The sequence below is a fragment of the Lepus europaeus genome, chromosome 3 (assembly GCF_033115175.1).
Source record: "Lepus europaeus isolate LE1 chromosome 3, mLepTim1.pri, whole genome shotgun sequence".
In the NCBI taxonomy this organism is placed as follows: Eukaryota; Metazoa; Chordata; class Mammalia; order Lagomorpha; family Leporidae; genus Lepus; species Lepus europaeus.
This window is the reverse complement of record NC_084829.1, coordinates 97752748-97760507: the sequence shown is the minus strand read 5'-3', so window position 1 is coordinate 97760507 and position 7760 is coordinate 97752748. Positions and strand designations below refer to the sequence as shown.

Genomic DNA, 7760 nt, shown 5'->3' with positions numbered 1-7760 from the left:
ATAGATTACATAATATGCTCGAATATTACAATATAGTCATTTAATATAATTTCATTCCACTTAATAAAGTTGGAAATATGCACTGAATGAAATGTGAAACACTTAGGATAGCCTGTGTTACTTATGTTGGAGAAATGCACTGAATTTATTAGAGAAACTTACCAACACTTAACCTCCTCACATAAGATAGGAGAAAATAAAGTCTGGGCTACTGTATTGATGAACCTCTTGTAAAAGTCTTAATTTGATGCAAACATCTCTGAAACAGAAAAGCACTCTAACTTAGTGCAGCCCTAAAACATGGATGTGCTTATGTAGTCGCTTTGTTCTGGAACTGTCTGATGGACAGGGTAGCTGGATTCTAACTCCAGCAAGTTTGTGGTCCATTTGGTCTAATATAGATATTGAAACTCCTGCATTGATCTATGGAGAGACTAGCTTTGTGGGGTATAGATGCTTGTAATGATACACACAGAAACATATCTTTGGGAAATATCTTGAGGCATGAATCTAAAATGTTTTGGCTTTGATTTAACCAAAAAATCCAAGAGGAGACTGGTCTATGCAGGGAAATATGAAGTGAAGATATATCTAGGATCCTTGTCCTTCTGGATCCACACTTCCTTCAGGATCTTCATCATTGTCAATGTTCCCTGCCATTTCCCACACTTGCATGATATTGTCCTCAGACACTGAACAAATCACACAAGATTCATTGGGAGTCTAGGAATAGTCAGATATCGTAGCAGTGTGACCACCATGAATAAACAACAACCCTGGTGGCCCATCATCTACATCTTCTGGGGACTGTTCCTCTCCAATTTTACTTAAATCACAGACATTCAATTGGCAGTCAGTACCACTGGAATCCAAAATAGTCTGTGTGAGGTGACCATTGAACCTGGAATATTTCATCTTTATGTGATTCAAAGTAATGCAACTTAAGTTTCAGATTTCTCAAATCCCACAAGGCAACAGTTTTGTCAGCTGATCCTGTGGCAAGAATGAACTCACTATGTGAATTGAAAGGCAGTTCACTTCAGCAGTGTGAACATCTACTGAGTGGCTTGGCTGGGAAGTATTGTTTGAGAATCCAAAATAATAAGTTTCTGATCACCAGCAATTGACCCAAAGAGAGATTCATGGAGAAGATGCCAGAAAACATCTCTGCTGTATGTCCCATAAAGCTGCTCTTCACATCCACTACTTTTCCTTCTTTTGGGATGGCTCTGATGTCCTACAGGCAGAAGGTGTGGATGCTTGAGATAAAAGTCTACTATGCTGCTGTTGGAAAATGGATTGTTAGGTTCATTAGTTCTAAAATACACAGGTTCAAGTCTGCATTTTTTTTTTTTGACAGGCAGAGTTAGACAGTGAGAGAGAGAACAGAGAGAAAGGTCTTCCTTCCGTTGGTTCACTCCCCAAATGGCTGCTACGGCCGGCACACAGTGCTGATCTGAAGCCAGGAGCCAGGTGCTTCCTCCTGGTCTCCCATGCAGGTGCAGGGTCCAAGGACCTGGGCCATCCTCCACTGCCTTCCTAGGCCACGGCAGAGAGCTGGACTGGAAGAGGAGCAACTGGGACAGAATCCGGCACACCAACTGGGACTAGAACCCGGGATGCCGGTGCCGTAGGCAAAGGATTAGCCTAGTGAGCCATGGTGCTAGCCAAGTCTACATTTTTTTAAAATTTATTTTCTGTCTGGATGACCTGCTCATTCTTGGGAGTGAAGTACTAAAGTTCCCTATTATTATTGTGTTGCTGTGTATCCTTTCAGATCTGTTAAATATGTTATGTTTGATGCATATATAATTGTTACATCCTTAACCAGAGTTATTTTATTTATGATTACATTATAGTATTGGAATATTCTGAATTTTATTTCATATTAACCTTTCATGGAGAATTTTGTATTTTGATATGTCGTCATGTTAGCAATTAGTGCAATTTCATATCTGCAATTTCATATACTTTTAACATTTATTATAGGTCTGGTAGCAATAAACTTTAGCTTTTGTTTGCCTGAGAAAGCCTTTATTTCTGAAGGATAGCTTTGCTAAATATAATAGTATTGGCTTATTTTTTCTTTCAGCATTTGGAATATATCATCTTGTTCTCTCCTGGCCTCTAAGAGCTTTGCTAAGAAAACCACTAATAGATATATGGAAAGTCCCTTGTGTGTGACATGTCGCTTCTCTGTTAGTACTTTAAACAATTTCTCATTTTTTGATTTTTGATAGTTTGAGTACACAGTGTCTTGGTGCATATCTCTTTGGACTGAACATATTTGGGGACTTTTTATCTCTATGAATCTGGATATTCATGTCCTCCTGATATCTGGGAAGATTTTAGCAGTAGTTTTTTTTATTATTATTATTAAATAAGCTTTTTGCCCTTTTCTCCACTGCCTATTATTTCATTGAACTACCATAATGTATATATCGTTTTGTTTAATCATGTCCCAAAAGTTCCATAGACTATATGCACTTTTTAAATTCTTTTTTCAGATAATTTCAAAAGACCTATCTTTAAGCTTGCAAATTCTTTCTTCTGCTTGATCAAGTCTGCCATTGAAGTTCTCTATTGCATTTTCCATTTAATTTACTGCATTCGTTGGCTTCATGATTTGTTTCCTTTTCTATAAAAAGATTTATTTATTTATTTATTTGAAAGTCAGAACTACAGAGAGAGGAAGAAAGAAGAGCAGGAGAGAGAGAGAGAGAGAGAGAGAGAGATCCTCTATCTGTTGGTCCACTCTTCCAGGGCTGGGTCAGGCCAAAACCAGGATCCTTATCCAAGTCACTCATATGAGTGCAGATGCCCAAGCACTGGGGTCGTCTTCTTCTGCCTTCCCAGGAACAGTTGGGATCCAAACCTGTGCCCATATGTGATGCCAGCCTCATAGGCAGTGGCCAACACTGTATGACACAACGACAGCCTCCAACTCTTTAAAATCGTCTTCTTAGCATATTTTCCTGATTTCACTTGGTTGTCCATCTGTATTCTCTTGTATTTCAATGATCTTCCTTAAAAATAATTATTTTAAATTTCTTCTCAAGAAAAGTGTAGATCCTCATTGGAGGGGGGAGTCAATTACTGGAGAATTGTGTCCTTTTGGTGGTATCATGTTTCCTTGCTTTCTTGTGGACTTGCATTACTGTGTGTAAGTTTAATGGATTAGTCAGATCTTTCAGACTTTATAGACTGCCATTTGTTGGAAAAATCTTTCACCTGAAGTTTATTGTGAGGGTACCAGTTGGGTGGTGTACAGTAGCTTTGTTTTCAGGGGTGTTCATTGATGCAACTTTGTCAGCTATAATCATCATCAGTGATGTTTATGGAAGCCTTGGCAATCAAGGCTACTGGGTGTTGGTGACAGCAGCAATGGCAATGTAGACTGTTGTGGTGCTCAGCAATAAAGGCTGTGGGGTCCTTCTTTTCTCTTTTCCTCCACAAGAAGGAATTTCTCTTGGCACTGTATTTAGTGTAGCCCACAGCATCTATAGTGGCACTTCATTCCAGGGTGCAGATGGTCAGAGCAGCTACAGAGTTGTAGTCTTATACTCAGGTGATTAGAGAACTACTGTGGCACTTATGTCCTAGGACTTTAGCACACGTACAATGCAGTGTATGAATATGTATCACCTATGGATCAGCCTTGTCATTTTTTTATATATTGTGACTCAAGCTAGAATGTTGTCCTGGCTACCCAATTTCCTCTCTTCTCACCCTTTTCTCTTCTTAAACTAAGGATAGAAAAAGACAAAAAAATATGTAGAGAATCATAAAAGCTTTAATTCAGTCACTTAATCCTTAGCATCAATACATTTTCCACCAAGTTTTCTAGAGTTTCAAGAGACAAGCTGTGCAAGTATTAGGAAAATCAATATTTTGTCATATTAGAAACTCTGGAATGTTCATGCATAGCTGCATACTACCAGATTTCAGGAAAACAACTTCCTCTTGGCTCATAACAAATGTTCTTAACTTTCATTAAGAAGGGGTTAGGGCTTCTGGCAAAATAACAGTAAGATTCTCCAGGAATCATCTCACAGAGACAAAAATTTAAACAATTCACACATTAAATTACCTTCACAAGAACTACAGAAACCTGGTGAGAGACTTAAGTGCCTGGTTATTATATAACAAAATAAAAGATGCATTGAGAGGGCTGCACTGTGGCATAGCAGTTAAGCTGCTGCCTGCAGAGCCTGTATCCCATATGGGTGCCAATTTGAGTCCCAGCTGTTCCATTTCCAATCCAGCTCTCTGCTATGGCCTGGGAGAGCAGTGGAAGATAACCCAAGCCCTTGGGCCCCTGCACCCATGTGGGAAGACCCAGAGGAAGCTCCTGGCTCCTGACTTCAGATCGGTGCAGCTCTGGCCATTGCAGCCAACTGGGGAGTAAACTAGTGGATGGAAGACCTCTCTCTCTCTCTCTCTCTCTCTCTCTCTCTCTGCTTCTCCTTCTTTCTCTGTGTAACTCTGACTTTCAAATAAATAAGTGAATCTTTAAAAAAAAAAAGATGCATTGAAGAAAGTGAAAAAGACTAAGATATTGGGCCCTCCTTAGCTAGGTAAGGAGTTGTCTCTACTACTCTTCCCCCTAACCTCTGGCAGACAGTGGTGCAAAACTCAAGCTGCTGGGGAAAAGGATAGGAAAGAGAATTTAGGACCTTGTCTTAGAGCTCAGCACTAGACCACAGCTGTTAGATCCAGTGCTTGATAAAGCCCAAAGTTCTCTACTCCTAGGGCAGTGCTCACAAAAGGAGCTTCTAAAGTTGTCCCTGCATGTGTGTCTCAGTAGGACTGATTTGTTTCTGTGTGTATCACCACTACCTTGGCATGCATCCCTGCGATTGTGTCAGTCCTAGTTATTGTGAGAACATTGTGACTTAACTTAGTACCAGTCTGGGTGGCCTTGGGGTTGCCTGATTCAGTGCTACCCCATCCTTGGGCAGACAGCAAGGAGCCATAGGACTGTGTATTGGTATTCAGGGCCAGAATTATAAAACCCACTTTGAGAAGTTACTAATGTTCCCATCCCTAAGCTGATGGTTGCAGACAAAGCCTCAACCTACCCCAGCATCAGACCAAGATTTGTGCTCTGATGGGACATACTCATTTTGGCATGTATCACCACCAGTCTCATGTGGGCCCAGCACCCATCCCAAAGATTGTGCAGGGCTTAGAGGCTGTGAGATCAAGGTGTGTCTCAGTTTAGCACTATCTAGAGTGGGTAGGAGGCTGCCTTTATCATCCCCCACATCCTTGGGCAGAAATCAAGGAACAACAGGACTGTGTCTTGCAATTCAGTGATAGGGGCCAGTAATGTGGTAAAAAGGGTTAAGCCATTGCCTGCAGCACACTGGCATCCAACATGGGTGCTGGTTCGAGTTCTGGATGCTCCATTTCCAATCCAGATCCCTTATGATGGCCTGGGAAAATTAGCAGAGGATTGTCCAAGTACTTAAGTCCCTACACCCATGTTAGAGACTCAGATGAAGCTCCTGGCATCAGCTTACCCCAGCCCCAGCTACTGTGGCCATTTAAATTTTTGTCTCTCTCTCTCCCTCTCTCTCACTCACTCTCTGTCTCTCTCTACATCTCCCTCTCTCTGTGTAATTGTGTCTTTCAAATAAATAAATAGATCTTTTAAAAAAATATTCAGTGGCAGCCAGGCTGGTAAAATCCAGAACTGGGCAAAATGCTAATGGTCTCCATCACCAAGACAGTTCCACTGGAAAGAGCTTCTGGACCTCCACCAGTGTCAAGTGAAGTCCTAAGGCCTCTGTTGATTGGATTTATATTCTAGCCATCATCATTTGTGGCTAACTGCAGTGGCTTCAGGCTGTTAGAACATCTCGGCCACAGACAGAGCACAGGCAATATGGTTTTTGGTTCTACTCGCATGCTGTGCTAGTCTGGGTGACTGTAGGCTTCAGGTGTGAGCTAGCCTTGCAGTGTTGGTGACCACTGAACTGACTGTCTTGACCTTTCCAGGTCCCAAGGAAAGGCTTGTAGTAATAGACTACCCATTTTTGGATGCCTCCCTGGTTCATTCTGAGTGGCACACCAAGTATAGATTTCAGACAAATCTGACCTCAGGGCATCAGTGAGGCAGTGACAGAGTACTGGTATTGGACTTGCAGCAAATGTCCACTTAGAGCATCACCTAGAGCTGATGTGACAGAAGTGTCCACAGGCTCAGAGGAGATAAACAGATTGACACTTCAAAGCCAAACTACGAAGAACAGAAAAAAACAACTGATCTATCAGTGTACAGATGAAGTTATATGCCAATAAACATTGAGATCTCTCAGGGAACCATGACTCCACCTAATGAACAAAATAAGGTGTAAGACACCAATAACATCAGATCTGACATTGTCAAGTGCTCAGATGACAAATTTAAAATAGCTTGTTTAAGTAAACACAATGTACTTCAGGAGAATACCATTTAACACTCTAACAGGTTTGACTAAAGATGAGAATAATTAAAAATCGAACAAATTCCTCAACTGAAAACTACAGTAAACAAAATTAAAACTGTGATAGGCATTAATAGCAGAATAGATCAAACAGAAATGAGTTTGTACACTAAAAGGTAGGTGACTTGAAAATATACTAAGAGAAAAAAAGAGAAAAAAGAATCAAGAGGAATTAAGAAAGATTATGACAACATAAGGACTGCATGAAAGAGCAACTATCAGGAGAGACTCAGTAATATCAGAGGAGATGAACACATATTCAAGGAGATATAACAGAAAAATTTCCAACCATCGAGGAAGATACAACTATGCAGGTATTGGAAGATCAAAGGTAATCATTCAGATTCAACCCAACTAAATCTACTCCAATACATATTATAATCAAGCTATATTATATATTATAATTATATATTATATATAATATATAATATATATATATTATATATTATAATCAAGTTAAAGATAAAGAGAGAGCTCCTCAAAGTTATGAGAGAACAGAAACAAGTGACACCTGAAGGGGTGCCAATCCACCTGACTACAGACTTCTCAGCTGAAACCTATGAACCATGAGGGCATGAGAAGAGATTATCATAGCACTGAGAGAAATGATGGGCGGAGGATCTTAAAGAAAACTAAAAATAAAACTACCATTAAATCAGTATCTTGAAGAAATGTCTTCACTCCCATGTTTATTGCAGCACTAGTAACAATGGCCAGTAAATGGAAACAGCTTAGAAGTCCTTCCACTAAGGAATGGATAAAGAAAATGTACCAAATATACACAGTAGAATGCTTTTAAGCAATGAGGAAGGGTAACATCATGTTATTTGCAACAGCATGGATGGGATTCAAGATTATTATATTAAATGAAATAAACCAAGTACTGAAAGACAAATACCACATGATCTCACTGATATGTGGAATATAAAATAGTTGACCTTACAGAAGGGTATAATGATGGTTACCACAGGTTGGGGAGGTAAGAGGGTAGAATGGAATTTTCAAAAGTTCATTAACAGATAAGTAGTAAGTTACATTTGGATAGGAGTAAGAATTTCTGGTGCTCTATTGCAATGTAGGGTGACTATAGATAATGAAAATACACTGTATATTTCTCTAAAGGAAATAAAATATTTTTGGATGTTTACACCATAAAGAAATATTCAGAATTTGAAGAGATAGGTGTGTTTACCCTAAATGGATATTATGCAATGTTTACACGAATGGAAACACCATATGGTACCCTACAAATATGTGCAATTTTTTGTG

The 7760-nt window shown here is 39.7% G+C and overlaps 1 pseudogene; it reads right to left on the bottom strand.

The window, feature by feature from the left end:
- Positions 1 to 591: 591 nt before the first annotated feature.
- LOC133756612 (histone-binding protein RBBP4-like) lies at positions 592 to 5125 on the bottom strand (annotated as a pseudogene).
- Positions 5126 to 7760: the final 2635 nt, after the last annotated feature.